The sequence below is a fragment of the Chiloscyllium plagiosum genome, unplaced genomic scaffold, assembly GCF_037043375.1.
Source record: "Chiloscyllium plagiosum isolate Xiang-an unplaced genomic scaffold, Cpla_swu_hap1 HiC_scaffold_16, whole genome shotgun sequence".
Lineage (NCBI taxonomy): Eukaryota > Metazoa > Chordata > Chondrichthyes > Orectolobiformes > Hemiscylliidae > Chiloscyllium > Chiloscyllium plagiosum.
Window position 1 is genome coordinate 91154935 of NW_028270154.1, and position 16614 is coordinate 91171548.

Consider the following 16614-nt stretch of genomic DNA (forward strand, 5'->3'; position numbering starts at 1 on the left):
TCAACTGCGTTCTATGCTCCTGAGACAGATAGCTTACTAACCTATCCCACTCCTCAAGGACTTCTTCATTTTTAATCTATTTTGAGGCACATCAAAACCCCCATCATCTGGTTTGATTCCTCTCTCTGCAGGGCAGTAAGTAACACCTGTTTCTCCAGTTCTTTCTCTTCAGCGTAATACGGTTTCAGCATGTTCACATGGCATACACAATACCTTTTTCTTCTATCTGGCATCTTTACCAGATAGTTCACCTGACTCAACATTTTCTCAATTTGATAGGGATCACTAACCCTGGCTTTGAAGGGATCTCCTATCACTGGTAACAATACTAACACGTCATCTCCTTGGGAAAATGTCAGAGTCTCAGAGCTTTTATCTGCCACCTGCTTCATTCTACCCTCTTTAGGTACTGCTTAGCTAACTCGTCTACTTGATTTAGTCTCTCACTCACCTCCGATACATAATCTAAGTGTGAGATCTCCAAATTTGGACCGATCAATTATTTTTCAATGAATTTCAAAGGGCCTCTCACTTCATGCATGAAGATTAACTCAAAGGTCGTGAACTGAGTAGATTCATTTGAGGCATCTCTAATGGCAAACAATATGAATGGGACACCTTTATCCCAATCATTCGGGTTGTCCTGACAGTATGCGCTCAACATAGTCTTCAAGGTCTGATATCACCTTTCTAAAGCTCCCTGGGATTCAGGATGCTACGCACTGGATTTAAAGTGCTGTATACCTAAGCTATCCACAACCTCCTTAAACAGCCTAGCAATAAAATTTGACCGATGGTCCGACTGGATCTCTCTACTCCTCTCCTACCCTTTTTGCCTGGATACTCCGTAATGGAATTGCCTCCAGAAATCTGGTAGACACACCCATTCTGGTTAAGAAGTACTGGCTCCCACTTATTGTTCTCAGAAGGGAACCTACACAATCAGTTATAACCTGTGTGAAAGTTCCTTCAAATGCGGGAATTGGCAACAAAGGTGCTGGTTTTATTACTGCCTATGGCTTACCCACCATTTGTCATGTATGACACGAACAGCAAAAGTTAACCATATCCTTGTGCATTCCAGGCCAATAAAAATGTTTTTGGACCATAGCCTGAGTCTTTCATACCCCTAGGTGACCTCCTATAGGTAGTTCATGTGCTACACGTAACACCTCCTGTTTGTATGCTACTAGTGATACAATCTGGTGCACTCTGCCCCACTTCTCCTCTGCACTAACATGCCGTGGTCTCCATTTCTGTCTTGAGGATTCTATCTTTCAGATAATAACCCTCCAGAATATTCTCTGCCTCCTTTTCAGAGTACACATCCACATATATATCTTTTATCGTCTTGTCTTGCTATTGCAAGTCCCTTTAGCCTTTCAGGACTACACACTTCTGTCTGACCCTCTGCCTGTTCTGGTTTTTCCTGCACCATTACACCAAACAGAGTATCTGCCAGCTGAACCTCAACTCCTTCATCTTTCTCTTTAGTTTTTGTTTCGTGCTGTGACTTATCATAATGGGATTTGGTTACCACACAGTCTGGGAAAATACCAGGATATTTTTCTTTTAACTCCTCAGTTTCTTGGTCTTCCTTGGACTTCTCCACAACAAGGGATGTCAGTCCCACCTTGGATCCTCCCAAATTGTTCCCAAGAACAAACTGAATTCCTGGAACTGAGACTCTGTCGATCAGTCCCACAGTAAATTCCCCAGTCTTGAGTTGGCCCTCCATCCTGATCTTACATAGAGGAATGCTAAATTTCTGTCCATCTGTCCCACAAATTACCACACTCTCAGGTAACAGATCAGAAAGAGTGCATATTCGCTCGTCCCCTACTATCAGCGACTGGTTAGATCCTGTATCTCTCAAAATTATAACTTGTCCTCTCCCTGTTCTTTCAGAGTAAACTTTACCCTCAGAGGTGAATTCGTTGTAGAGATCAGGTACTAACTCCATACCCAGGCCCTGCCGAGGCTGTGCACTCTCCTGCAGCACCTCCACTCTTCTTGGGGTCTCCTTTACTACCTTCACTATTGCCACTGGCTTAGCTTCTTTTACCACATCTTTTCCCACAATGCCTTTCTTTAACAACCAGCACTGTGAATTTATATGTCCCACCTTCTGGCAGTGAAAATACCTTTTCCCAGTGGATAGAAGAGGGACAGGAATGGTTGTTGGAGGTTCCTGGTTACAGATGTTTCAGTAAGATTAGGGGGGTGGTAAAAAAGGAGGGGGTTGGCGTTGCTAAGTAGAAATGGTATAAGAGCTGCAGAAAGGCAGTTCGAGAGGGATCTGCCTTTGGAGGTAATATGGGCTGAAGTCAGAAATCGGAAAGGAGCAGTCACCTTGTTGGGTGTTTACTATAGCCCCCCCAATAGCAGCAGAGATGTGGAGAAACAGATTGGGAAACAGATTTTGGAAAGGTGCAGAAGCCACAGGGTAGTAGTCATGGGCGATTTCAACTTCCCAAATATTGATTGGAAGCTCTTTAGATCAAGTAGATTGGACGGGGCGGTGTTTGTGCAGTGTGTCCAGGAAGCTTTTCTAACTCAGTATGTAGATTGTCCGACCAGAGGGGAGGCCATATTGGATTTGGTACTTGGTAATGAACCGGGACAAGTGATGGGCTTGTTAGTGGGTGAGCATTTTGGTGATGGTGACCACAATTCTGTGACTTTCACCTTGTTTATGGAGAGAGATAGGTGCGTGCAACAGGGCAGGTTTTACAATTGGGGGAAGGGTAAATACGATGCTGCAAGACAGGATCTGAGGAGCATAAATTGGGAGCATAGGCTGTCAGGGAAGGATGTCGTTGAAATGTGGAACTTTTTCAAGGAACAGATACGACGTGTCCTTGATATGTATGTACCTGTCAGGCAGGAAAGAGATGGTCGTGTGAGGGAACCTTGGTTGACAAGGGAGGTTGAATGTCTTGTAAGGAGGAAGAAGGAGGTTTACATAAGGTTGAGGAAACAAGGTTCAGACAGAGCGTTGGAGGGATACAGGATAGCCAGCTGAAGAAAGGGATTAGGAGAGCTAAGAGAGGGCATGAAAAATCTTTGGCGGGTAGGATCAAGGATAACCCCAAGGCCTTTTATGCGTATGTGAGAAACATGAGAATGACGAGAATGAGGGTAGGTCCAATCAAGGACAGTAGTGTTAGACTGTGTATTGAGTCGGAAGAGATAGGAGAGGTCTTGAATGAGTACCTTTCTTCAGTATTTACAAATGAGAGGGACCGTATTGTTGAAGAGGAGAGTATGAAATAGACTGGTAAGCTAGAGGAGATACTTGTTAGGAAGGAAGATGTGTTGAGCATTTTGAAAAACTTGAGGATAGACAAATCCCCCGGGCCTGACGGGATATATCCTAGGATTATGTGGGAAGCAAGAGAGGAAATTGCAGAACCATTGGCAATGATCTTTTCGTCTTCACTGTCAACGGGGGTGGTACCAGGTGACTGGAGAGTGGCGAATGTTGTGCCCCTGTTCAAAAAAGGGAATAGGGATAACCCCGGGAATTACAGGCCAGTTAGTCTTACTTCGGTGGTAAGCAAAGTAATGGAAAGGGTACTGAGGGATAGGATTTATGAGCATCTGGAAAGACACTGCTTGATTAGGGACAGCCAGCACGGATTTGTGAGGGGTAGGTCTTGCCTTACAAGTCTTATTGAATTCTTTGAGGAGGTGACCAAGCATGTGGATGAGGGTAGAGCAGTGGATGTGTGTACATGGACTTTAGTAAGGCATTTGATAAGGTTCCCCATGGTAGGCTTATGCAGAAAGTCAGGAGGCATGGGATAGTGGGAAGTTTGGCCAGTTGGATAGAGAACTGGCTAACCGGTCAAAGTCAGAGAGTGGTGGTAGATGGTAAATATTCAGCCTGGAGCCCAGTTACAAGTGGAGTTCCGCAGGGATCAGTTCTCGGTCCTCTGCTGTTTGTAATTTTTATTAATGACTTGGAAGAGGGAGTCGAAGGGTGGGTCAGTAAATTTGCAGACGATACGAAGATTGGAGGAGTTGTGGATAGTGAGGAGGGCTGTTGTCGGCTGCAAAGGGACTTAGATATGATGCAGAGCTGGGCTGAGGAGTGGCAGATGGAGTTCAACCCTGTTAAGTGTGAGGTTGCCCATTTTGGAAGGACAAATAAGAATCCGGAATACAGGGTTAAAGGTAGGGTTCTTCGTAAGGTGGAGAAGCAGAGGGATCTTGGGGTCTATGTTCATAGATCTTTGAAAGATGCCACTCAGGTGGATAGAGCTTGTAAGAAGGCCTACGGTGTATTAGCGTTCATTAGCAGAGGGATTGAATTCAAGAGTCGTGAGGTGATGTTGCAGCTGTATAGGACCTTGGTAAGGCCACATTTGGAGTACTGTGTGCAGTTTTGGTCGCCTCACTTTAGGAAAGATGTGGAAGCTTTGGAGAGGGTGCAGAGGAGATTTACCAGGATGTTGCCTGGAATGGAGAATAGGTCATACGAGGATAGGTTGAGAGTGCTAGGCCTTTTCTCATTGGAACGGCGAAGGATGAGGGGGACTTGATAGAGGTTTATAAGATGATCAGGGGAATAGATAGAGTAGACAGTCAGAGACTTTTTTCCCCCAGGTACAACAGAGTGTTACAAGGGGACATAAATTTAAGGTGAAGGGTGGAAGGTATGGGGGGATGTCAGGGGTAGGTTCTTTACCCAGAGAGTGGTGGGGGCATGGAATGCGCTGCCTGTGGGAGTGGCAGAGTCAGAATCATTGGTGACCTTTAAGCGGCAATTGGATAGGTCCATGGATAGGTGCTTAAGCTAGGACAAATGTTCGTCACAACATCGTGGGCCGAAGGGCCTGTTCTGTGCTGTATTGTTCTATGTTCTATGCCCTTCTGAAACCAATGGCACTGTAACTTTCTGTGTCCCACTCCATTACAGTGAAAACACCTGAGGCCTTTTATCTCCTTTCCACTCTCTTGGGCTTCTTTTTTATCCTGTGGTAAACTCTTACCAGTGCTCTCTACTCTTGGTTTCATAGTGTAGGATCTCCCAAATTCTATCCCTCCCAGGACAAAATTCTGGCCGGAAGCTTGTCTTACGCACTAACATGTACTCAACTGCTAATTCCGCTGCCCTTCTCACTTCCTGAACTTTCTGTTCCTCCATGTGAATTGTTACCATCTCTGGAAGTGAGTTTTTAAACTCCTCCAGCAGAATAATCTCTCTTAGAGCCTCAAAGGTCTTATCTATTTTCAAAGCACGCACCCATCGATCAAAATGACTATGTTTAATTCTTTCAGATTCAACATAAGTTTGACCCAGTTCCTTCTTTGTGTCTCTGAACCGCTGTCTATATGATTCTGGTACCAACTCATAAGCACTTAAAATAGTCTGTTTAACCTCTTCATAATCTCTTGACCCCTCATCTGACAGTGCGGGAAATACCCCACTAGCTCTCTCTACCAGTTTCGTTTGAACTAGCAAAACCCATAAATTCTCAGACCACTCCATCTGCTTTGCCAGTTCTTCAAATGAAATAAAGAAGGCTTCCACATCTTTCTCATCAAAATGTGGCAGAATTTTGACATATTTGTATATATCACTACCTTCTCTTTTAATCTCCATCCTCTTAACTCGACTTTGCTGACTAAGTCACAACTTCTCAAGTTCAAATTCTCTCTCTTTTTGTCTCTCCCTTTGTATTTGCTCAGCTAAGAACCTTTTTTCTCTTTTTCTCCTCTCTCTCTCTCTTTCTTCTCTCTGTTTGCTCAGCCAAGAATCTTCTCTCTCTTTTTCCTCTCTCTCTCTTTGATTATCTTCTAACTCCATTTTCCTCAACTGTAATTTCAGTTTTTCTACCTCTATGGCAATTGTCTGTTTCTCTGACACACCTAAGTGTTTGAATAATTCCCTTAAAACTTCAGCTTTACTTTTATCATTAGTTAAACCCAAATCTAACTTCTTTGCTAATTCTAAAAGTATGGCCTTTTTCTTTCCTTCTCAACTTTCTTGGTAAATTTGAGAATCATCTTCAAATCCCAGACCCTCTTTAGCAATTTTAAGAGATATTTCTCTCACTTTTAATTTAACAAACCACAAGTCACCAAAATTAAACAAGTTATCTCACCTATGTTTATTTAAAGATCTAGGACACTAATCTGCAAATGTTTAAATCTGATGGGACTTTTCATACCTCCAAATCTATTCAAATCTGTCTAAACCACTTCAAATCCTGACGACGAGCCCCCAAACTATTATGACACGGGGTATACCGTCCTGCTTAATTTAAACCAGCAACACAGAAAAGATTTATCCCGTGCAGTAATCTGTGAAAATTTGAGAGGCTAAGAACCAGTGAAAGTGAAAGTTATGACTGTATTCCTTAAAATATAACAAAGAATAATTAACTAACAACTATTTACAACTCCTTCCTCTAACCTATCTTTTACTTTTCCTTCTATAATGCTAGTCTGATAAACCCTCCCCAATTAAGATTTACCAAAATTCAGCTTTTCAAAAACCAGTCAGATGTCAAATCTTCTTTTCTTCTTCTTATGGATTTCTGCTTCACAGGTTTACTGATTGATAAAGGTACCTTTAAGAGAGCTATTCTCTGGGCAGTGTGCAGTTGTTGTTGGCTTGGCAGTTCTCCTCCCAACTGTTCAATTTTCCCACAATTTATACCCCCAAAGCATTGGATTGTGTCATTGACTTTTAAGATTGTCAATATTCTGAATTCAAACTTGATTGGAATTTGGGTTTTTGGGGGTATAATTTAAACTGATTGGCTTAATTCAAATCTGTTTTTGTCTCCAGGCAATCAACTACCCTAGCTACCCCAGTAGCTGAACCACATGTTACACTGTATCTTATTTAGAACGTTTGGTGCTGTTAGGTAGTTCGCTAGCTTTTAACTCTCTTAAAGATACAGTACACCCACATCCTCATAATAGTGAAGAACGTGTTTGGTATGCTTGCCTTTATTGGTCAGAGCATTGAGTATAAGAGTTGGGACATCATGTTGCAGCTGTACAGGACATTGATGAGGCCGCTTTCAGAATACTGCATTCAATTCTGGTTTCCCTGCTATAAGCAGATGTAGTTAAACTCGAAAGAGATCAGAAGAGGTTAACAAGGATATTGCCAGCATTGGAGCATTTGAGCTAAAGGGAGAGGCTGAATAGGCTGAAGCTTTTTTCCCTGGAGCGTTGGAGGCTGCAGGGTAATCTTATAGAGGTTCATAAAATCACAAGGGTCATGGATGAGATGATTAGCCAAAGCCTTTTTTTCCAGGATAGAGTCCAAAACTAGACAGCATAGGTTTAAGGTGAGAGGGGAAAAGTTTAAATGGGACCTGAGGAGCAACCTTTTCATGCAGAGTAGTGTATGTATGGAATGAACTTACCAAAGGAAGTGGTAGAGGCTGGTACAAGAACAACATTTAAAAGGCATCTGGATGGGTATATGATAGGAAGGATTAGAGGGAAATGGCCAAATGCTGGCAAATAGAACTAGATCAGTTTAGGGTATTTGGTCATTGTGGACGAGTTGGATCGAAGGCTCTGTTTCCATGCTATATAACTGTATGACTCTACTTGCTGTCGATAAGGTGAGAAATCTCATGTGACAAGGGTTGTCCAAGTGTGGTGCTGAGTAAATTTAAAGGTGAAAAGGAAAAAAAATCCATTACACAAGTTACTTAGGATGTGAATGTATTGAAGAGTGTGAAATAGCTTCTGGGATGATGAAGTTATGAGGATAGACTGAAGAATTTGGCACTGTTCTCCCTGGAGAGAAGAAGACCAAGTGTAGATTTGATAGATGTTTTCCTAATCTGTATGGAGTAAATGGGAAGAAACTGCTCCCACTTGTGAAAGGGCATAGATTTAAAGTAATCTGTAAAAAAGAAAATATGAAATAAGGAAAAGCATTTACACTTAGCCAGCTGTTGGAGTACATTGCCTTCAAGTGTGGTGGAGGATAGATTCAAATGAGGTAATCAGAAGAACATTCAATGATTATTTGTGTAGGTACAATGGCTGAATGGCTTCCTTCTGCACCTTAATGTGGTTCGGTGAACATTTGAATGGATGTTTGCAACGTCAGTTTGGCTCAGTAAAAGTGGTTATTACACTGAAATTGAGAACCTGGTCTACAATACTGGGTGGAAAAATATTCTATACTCATTTAAAAGGCAAAGTTGGTGGTAAAAGGTATTGGCCTTATTGTGACTCCATTGGATTAAATCAGAGCATGATTGGAATAAGTCGAAGAAAGAGAAGTTAAGCTGACTATTACTGTAACTGGAGAACCAGTTCTCCTCCATCAGTTGTCTGCCTGATTGCAGGTGTGACACAGCACCACAATCTCCATTATGAGTTGGGAAAAGAGGCAGGTGCTGAGTCCATGGCAGCTAGAACTAGGAAAAGCACCATGCTGTTGACACTAATCTAATTCAACCAACACATCACAAGCAGTCTAATTTGCGGTGGCAATATCTACATGTATGCTTGTACTCCAGAGTTACAACTGTCAAGTGATAGTAGAGTTTTCAATTTTCTTTCCATCGTATGGCTGACCAGGAATCTCTCTTACTTTTGCTGCCTGCCACTGTAGTATATAGAAGGATTTCCAAGTTGACATTCAAATTGTTTTGGTGACATTATAACATACCTTCCCAAGACTTGGAGTGGCACTTCAACTAAACCTTCTGGTTCAGAGGCACGGACATTATCTATTGCATCAAAAGACATCCAAATACTAATCTTAAAACATATATTAGCTGTAAGTGCTCTTGTTGCAAATGAAATACTTCTAAGCATGGTCATGTCCTCTATGTAGTACTTTCTGTATTGTCAGTTATCGGCATGCCTCTGCCTGTAAATAAGGATAGGGAGGTGTTAGCAGTGGGCAAGATCTGGTTTTATTGTAATATGAAAAGTTTGGCATCAAGCAACATGAATTCGACTGGGACAACACTACCATTATAGGGCAAGCCAAACAAAGAACAGCCAGGGAATTCCTGGAAGCATGGCACTCATCCACAAACTCCATCAACAAACACATCGATCTGGACCCAATATACCGGCCACTACAGCGGACAGCTGAAACTGACAACCAGAAGAAGCGGTAGGGACAGGCCACTATAAATGCCGGAGGAAACATCACAGAAGCGCTTCACAGGAGGCTCCCAAGCACTGAGGATGTCACCTAGACAGGGGACGAAACGTTTGCAACAAAAATTTCCATCTCGGCGAACAGAACCGCAACAACGAGCACCCGAGCTACAAATCTTCACCCAAACTTTGATCATTCCAAAACTCCTATTCCCCTTCATTTAAGAATGTAAAGGGGATTCTTATCAAATGGACTATATTTGCATTCGAGGTTAGGTACTAACATGGGAGCTAGTTCCATGTCCCACCCCTGCAAGGGTTATAATACACATTTGCTGTTATTTTGAAATGGGAGGTCAATTACGGGCTCAACAGAACAATGACCCTAAAGTATGCATATTGGTAGCCCCACCAGCTGAGTTCAGGATTGACAGCACGAAAGGAGGTCAACTAAGTTGCTTCATTTTTAAAATAGCCACAGCTGCTTGGCCACGATCCTAGGTGAGCAACCTTCTCCAGAAGGTTCAACGTTACAGCAGCAGCTCAACTGTGTGAGGCATTGTGAAGGACTATGGCCTTCCCAGTATCTTCCTGCCCTTAGTCCACCAGGCTGCCCTAAGTCCACCATTGCTTACTAGAAATCCCAGCCAGTGCAGGCACGGGCTGTAATTGGCCCCTTAATTATAGTAACAATTACACTGCCATTTGCCAGCAATTGTCTAATCTGACCAGCTGAAAATAGCTTGGGTCAGTACATGTTAGAGAACCAGAATGATGGTCAGTGGCACCAAATTGAGAGTCTGTCCACACCTGAACTGGATGTGGACCTTGACTGAAAATTCAGCCCCATATATCATTATCAGGAATATACAGAAGAAAAGACACTATCGGATACTTGAGCTAACCAAGTGGAATAGGAAAGAAGCAAAGCAAAAAGCAAGATTAAAAGTTCAGAAGCAGTAAATAATGATTTGTTGCACTTAAAGTCATTTTCATAAACAGTACATACAAATAGCTCACAACACCTATTAATATAGACACTAAACAGTTAATTGCTATATTTAAATAAATATCCTGAGGAATTGAATGGACGTCGAAAAGATGTAATCACGATGGGCCTAATTTCAATATAATTAAATTCAAGTTGGCAGATGCTTCTGGCAGCAGCACAAAATGCAACTGGTTAATTAGATGGGACTCTAAATGGTGTCATGGATCTTTGTCCATTTCTTTGATTGGTTCCACTCACTCTATGCCCATTAAACGGACATGTCTGATCAACAAATTGAACCTAATACATTCGCTTTCAGATGATTAATTAGAACTCTTCATGATTTGCTCAATATTCCAGATCTTCAACATAACGTATGCTAAGAGTGAATTGTGAATCCTAATCAAGTTTATTTTAGCAAAATTAGATTTAATTTACCAGGTCTATCTATTTGTGAATTACATTCACTATTAAAAAAGTTTATTTAATAAACTAGTGGAATCAAAATGCACAGCCATGTTCTTATGATTTACTTTAAGAACCACTTTGCTGACTCTTTAGATTCCTTCTCTATCTCTGTGTAAAGTCAACTGACCCTAAAATAACAAATTACATTTATATAGGGCCTTTACCATATTAAAACATTACCAGACACTTCATAGCAATTTAGTGACAGAATTTAGCAATATGTTAAAGAAAGAACATTTGAACAACAGTTCAGGTGCCCAAAATGGTAGGGTTTAAGGAGAGTTTTAAAGAAGGAGAAGGAGATGGAAAAATAGAAGTTTAAGAAGGGAATTTCAGAACTTGGAACTTAGCCAGCTAAAGACAATTATATGGGAAGCAAGTGGGAGATGGATTGGTGACCAAAATTGGAGTATTGCAAAATTATGTGGTTGGAAAAGTTTAAAAAGATGAGAGTGAGTGACGATTTAAAAACAAGAGAATTTAATAATAGAGACATTGGGCAACTGCAAGCCAATGCAGGTTACAGAACACAATGGTAGTGGTTGAAAATGAATTCGGATGGGCAGTAAATGCTGGCCTAGCCAGAAATGCCCACATCTCAGGAGTGTTTAATAATGAAACTTAGCATGGAGAAGACAGAACTTTGGAAGAGCTTAAGTTTATGAAAGGTGAAAGATAATGGGTTGGACTTTCATCCTCAAGGCAAGGATCAGGAGTTGGGAAAATTCCTTTGGCGAAAGTGCCCAAAGACCAGAATCTTCATTGCTGCAGTGTGGCCAGGTGCTAATGTAGCTGGGCCACCCAACTCCAGAGAAAGTTCCAAGTCAGCCGCAGTGGCTGCCAGGTTCAGAGGTGGACTGTTTAAAAGGCCCATCTCTGTGCAGTGGGACCTCATCTCAGTCGGAATAAAAAGAGAAAGGTCCTCCAGGCCTTATCCCCCACACTCACACATTTTCTCTGCAACATTTCTGTCCCTTCTCAACCATCATGTCCTTATGCGAGGGTAATGATATTTTTGATCTCATCAGCCTGCTACAAAGTATTTCCAGAGTTTAGCGAGGGTAACTATGGCTTCGTCTTTCCACGAGACAGAACAGAGTGCAAGATTATGTAACATTACACCACTTCTGCTATGGTTTATACTGTGTACAACACATCACACATTTAGAATGAACCCTGTCATACTACAAATATATATCTCCCAAAATGACCCCCATGACCCTTCATGCCCCTCATACCAGATTATGACACTTCCAATACTGTCATTTTGATGCATTATAGTTTATAGCTGAAACTGCAAGTAATGGAAACCGCTTAATTTTGTATTACTAAACATTGTGAAATTGACAGTAGATATCAGTGAACTGGAGGCATCAACCAAGCTGGGGTTCAGGTATTTCAAAAAAGTAATGGATGTCTGGCCACTCCACCAAGAATACATAATGAGGCTTCTACTTTGTTATATCTTTTCTTCTGGACTATAGTTAAAATGACACCAGCAACCCTCCAAAAACTTCTTTGTAAGTTGAAATCATGAGTATCACCAGGCTATGCAATCATTGGAGGATATAACTGTTTGAAACAATCCTATTTCCACTGTACTTTACTTTCCAATAAGAGAAACTAGATAAGAATGAAGAACACTGAACTGAAATGATACCTAACTCAGTAAGGAGCAGAAACTTACACTCCAAATAACCCCACCACCCTGTGGCCAAACACTTCAACTCCCCCTCCCACTCCACTAAGGACATGCAAGTACTGGGCCTCCTCCACCCCAAATCCAAGCCTCATGACCCCTCATCTTCCACCTTGGGACCCTGAGACCACATGGCATCAACATCGATTTCACCAGTTTCCTCACCTCCCCTCCCCCACCTCATCCCAGATGCAACCCTCCAACTCGGCACTGTCCTCTTGAACTGTTCTACCTGTCCATCTTCCTTCCCACTTATCTGCTCCGACCTATCACCATCACCCTCCCCCCAACTCCATCTACCAATTGCCTTCCTAGCTACCTTCCCCTCAGCACCACTCCCACCTTCCTATTTATTTCTCAGCCCACCCGCTCCTTGCTTCATTCCTGATGAAGGGCTTATGCCCAAAACATCGATTCTCCTGCTCCTCAGATGCTGCCTCACCAGCTGTGCTTTTCCGGCAACAGACTTTTTGACAAGGATCCGGAATAGATGAGCTATCTCAACTCATATTGAGGTCCTCACCATCTTTGAAAATTGGTCTTAGAATAATTTGATTCACTCTACATTATATTAAATATAACAAAAAGCACTGGATTTAGCTTAGGCTAAGGGTCTGAGGCTCCCCCCTTGGGTTCTAGTCTCTCCTACTATTGCAAACATCATCTCCACGTCCACTCTATCCATGTCTCTCAAAATTCTGTAAGTCTCAGTTAGATCTCGCCTCATCCTTCTAAACTCCACTGAGTACAGATACGGAGTCCTTAACCACTCTTCATATGGCAAGCTCTTCATCTCTGCGATCATTCTTTATGAACATTCTCTGGAACTGCCCCCAATGCCAGCATGTCCTTCCTTAGATACGTGGCCCAAAACTGCTCGCAATGTTTCAAATGTGGTCTGACCAAAGTCTTATACAACCTCAGCAGCACATCTCTACTCTTGTATTCCAGTCTTCTTGAAATGAATGGTAACACTACATTTGCCTTCCTAAAGGCCAACTGAACCTTAAGAGAATCCTGAACTTGGACTCCCAAGTGCTTCAGATTTCTGAAGCCTTTCCACAGTTAGAAATTAGTCTATGCCTCTATTCTTCCTAACAAATTGCATAACCTCACACTCTCCCATATTGTATTCCATCTGCCATTACTTTGCCCACTCTCCTAGCCTGTCCATGTCCTTCTGCAACCTCCCAGATTCCTCACTACTACTTGCCCCTTCACCTAATGTTAGGTCATCTGAAAACTTACCAACAACGCCCTCAGTTCCATTGTCCAGATCGTTAATGTGCAACATGAATAGCTGTGGTCCCAACATGGACCCCTGTAAAGCTCCTCTAGTGACTAACTGCCATCCTGAAAAAGACCCCTTTATCCCCATTCTCTGCCTTCTGTCAGTCAACCAAGCTTGCCAGTATCCATGTCAGTACCTTGCTTCTGATACTGTGGCCTATTATCTTATTCAGCTGCCTCCTTTGCAGCACTTTGTCAAAGTCCTTCTGGAAATCAAAACATATCATGTCCATCGACTCTCCTTTTTCTGCCTCCCGAATTTCCCTCAGAAACTCCTGCCATTGCTGCTTTACCACCTTCTCTGCTGGACTCGCTTTCCAATCTACTCTGGCTATATCCTCCCTCATGTGTTTATAGTTACCTTCACTCAATTGTAATACCATTACATCTGATTCCAGCTTCTCCCTCTCAAACTGCAGGGTGAATTCTATCATATTATGGTCACTAGTTCCTTGGGATTCCTTCACCTTGACATCCCTAATCAAGTCTGTCTTGTTTACATCACCAAATCCAGAATTGGCTATTTCCTAGTGAGGTCTATCACCAGCTGCTCCATAAAAATCATCTTGTAGATATTTCATGAAGTTCTTTTCTCGAGATCTGTTGCCAGATCTTTATTTACACAGTCCAACTGCATATTGAGGTCCCCCTTGATTATTGTAATAGTGTCTTTCTTACATGTCTTTTTCACTCTCCTGATTAATTTATTTCCCCACATCCTGACTACTGCTAGGATGCTTGTACACCACGCCCATCAGCGTCTTTTCTCCTTTGTGTTTCCTCAACTCTACCCACACAGATGCTACATCTTCCAAACACTATATCACTTCTTTCCATTGATTTAATTTCATTTCTTGCTAATAAGGTAACCCCTTCTGTTCAGCCTATTTGCCTGTCCTTTCAATAGGAGAAAGTGAGGACTGCAGATGCTGGAGATCGGAGCTGAAAATGTGTTGCTGGAAAAGCGCAGCAGGTCAGGCAGCATCGAAGGAGCAGGAGAATCGACGTTTCGGGCATGAGCCCTTCTTCAGGAAGGATTTCTGAAGAAAGGCTCATGCCCAAAACGTCGACTCTCCTGCTCCTTGGATGCTGCCTGTCCTTTCAATAGGACATGTATTCTTGAATATTTAGTTCCCTGATCCCCTTGCAGCCACATCTCTGTGATACTCACATTATCGTACCTATCAATTTCGATCTGCACTACAAGCTCATTTACCTTGTTTCATATACTGCATGCATTTAAGTACAACACTCTCAATCCTGCATTGATTGCTCCCCACCGTCTCAAAGTTGTCCCCTCATCTGCAATGCCTGAAGTAGATTTCTGACCCACTCTTTGTTCAACTATTTGTTCTGGAACCTTTAAATCGGCTCTGCTGAGCACCCCCCTTTTTCCATAACTTTCATGTAACTGAACATCCCCCACCCCCAAAATCCTGCTCTATATGGAGAACTTGTCTGGAACTTACATCCATAGCCATGCTGTCTCAATGCCTCTACATCACTGGACATCGACCCCTCTATTTAGAAACCTGGCTAGCTATATTCTTTCCACAAATCCAATCTAGTCAATTACTGCCCCATTAGTCTATTCTCAATCATCAAATGATGGAAGGGGTTATTGCCATTACTAACAAGTGGCATATACTCAGCAGTAACCAGCTCACTGATGGTCAGTTTGGCTTCCACCAGTCCATTCAATGCAAACCTGATTATAGCTTTGGCCTAATTATGGGCAAAGAGCAAATTAAAGAACTGACTTTTCTTGACACCAAGGCACCATTTGACTATGGCATCAAGGAACACTGAGAAATTTGAAGCAAATGAAAATCAGGAACAGCTCTTCACTGATAAAGTCAGACTTAACACAAATGAAAATGGATGTGTTACGACACGGGATAAACTCTCCTGCTTACTGTAAAACAACAACATAGAAAAGATCTATCCCATGCAGTAATCTGTGAAAATTCGAGAGGCCAAGAACTATTTAAAGTAAAAATTAACAGCACTACTTCTTAAAGTATAACAGAGAATAATTAATTAACAACTATTTACAACTCCTCTCTACCTATCTTTTACCTTCCCTTCTATAATACTAATCCAATAAAACTTCCGATTACAATTTACAAAACAAAACTTCTTATCTCAAAACCAGGCAGCTTTCAGTTTTCTATGTGTTCCGGTCGTCTTTTCTTCTTCTTGGTGATTCTGCTTCCTGGGCTACTGATCGATAAAGGTACCTTTCAAGAGAGCTATTTTTTTCAGGCGGTCTTTACATCATGGTAGCTTGGCAGTTCTCCTCTCAACTGATCAATCTTCCCCCGGTCTTATACCCCCAAGGCACCGGATTGGGTCATTGGCTTTTCAGATTGGCAATATACTAAATTCAAACTGGATTGGAGTTTGGTATTTTTTTGGGGTATAATTTAAACTGATTGGCATAATTCAAATATGTTTTGTTGTTTCCAGGCAACCAGCTACCCTAGCTACCCCAGTAGCTGGAGCACATGTCACTTTGTATCTTTTTTTTCAGAACACTTGGTGCTGTCAGGTAGTTTTTGCTAGCTTTTAACTCTCTTGAAGGTACAGTACACCCACATCTTCACAACAGACAATGGTTGATGTTGAAGACATATCATCTCAGTTCCAGGACACCACAAGGGTTGGTGTCCTTGCCCAATAATCTTCAGCTGTTTTATCATTGATCTTCCATCAGGAGCAGAGATGCTCCTGATGATCACACAGTACTATTTGCAAGTGTTCAAATATGAAGCAATCTATGCTTGCAGGGATAAAGACTTCAATATTTAAACTTGGGCTTATAAGTAGCAAGTATTATTCATGCTAGTGGAAATGCCAAGCAATGAATATCTCCAACAATTAATAATCTAAACATTTCATCTTGACATTCAATGGCATTACTTTGAATGCCCCATCATCAACATTTTGAGCATCAGGATTTGGGACTAAAAATCTCTATAGAAACATGGAATGATATTTGGGAAAACGCTAGAAGAATTACTATCTGTAACAGAACCCAGGCTATCCAGCTGAAGATACTTCA

General features: G+C 41.9%; 1 protein-coding gene across 4 annotated transcripts in view; it reads right to left on the reverse strand.

Annotated features, from left to right (window-relative positions):
• The window catches only part of LOC122556954 (uncharacterized), a 66097-nt gene that overhangs the window by 32130 nt on the left and 17353 nt on the right, over positions 1-16614 (reverse strand). The window lies entirely within an intron of this gene.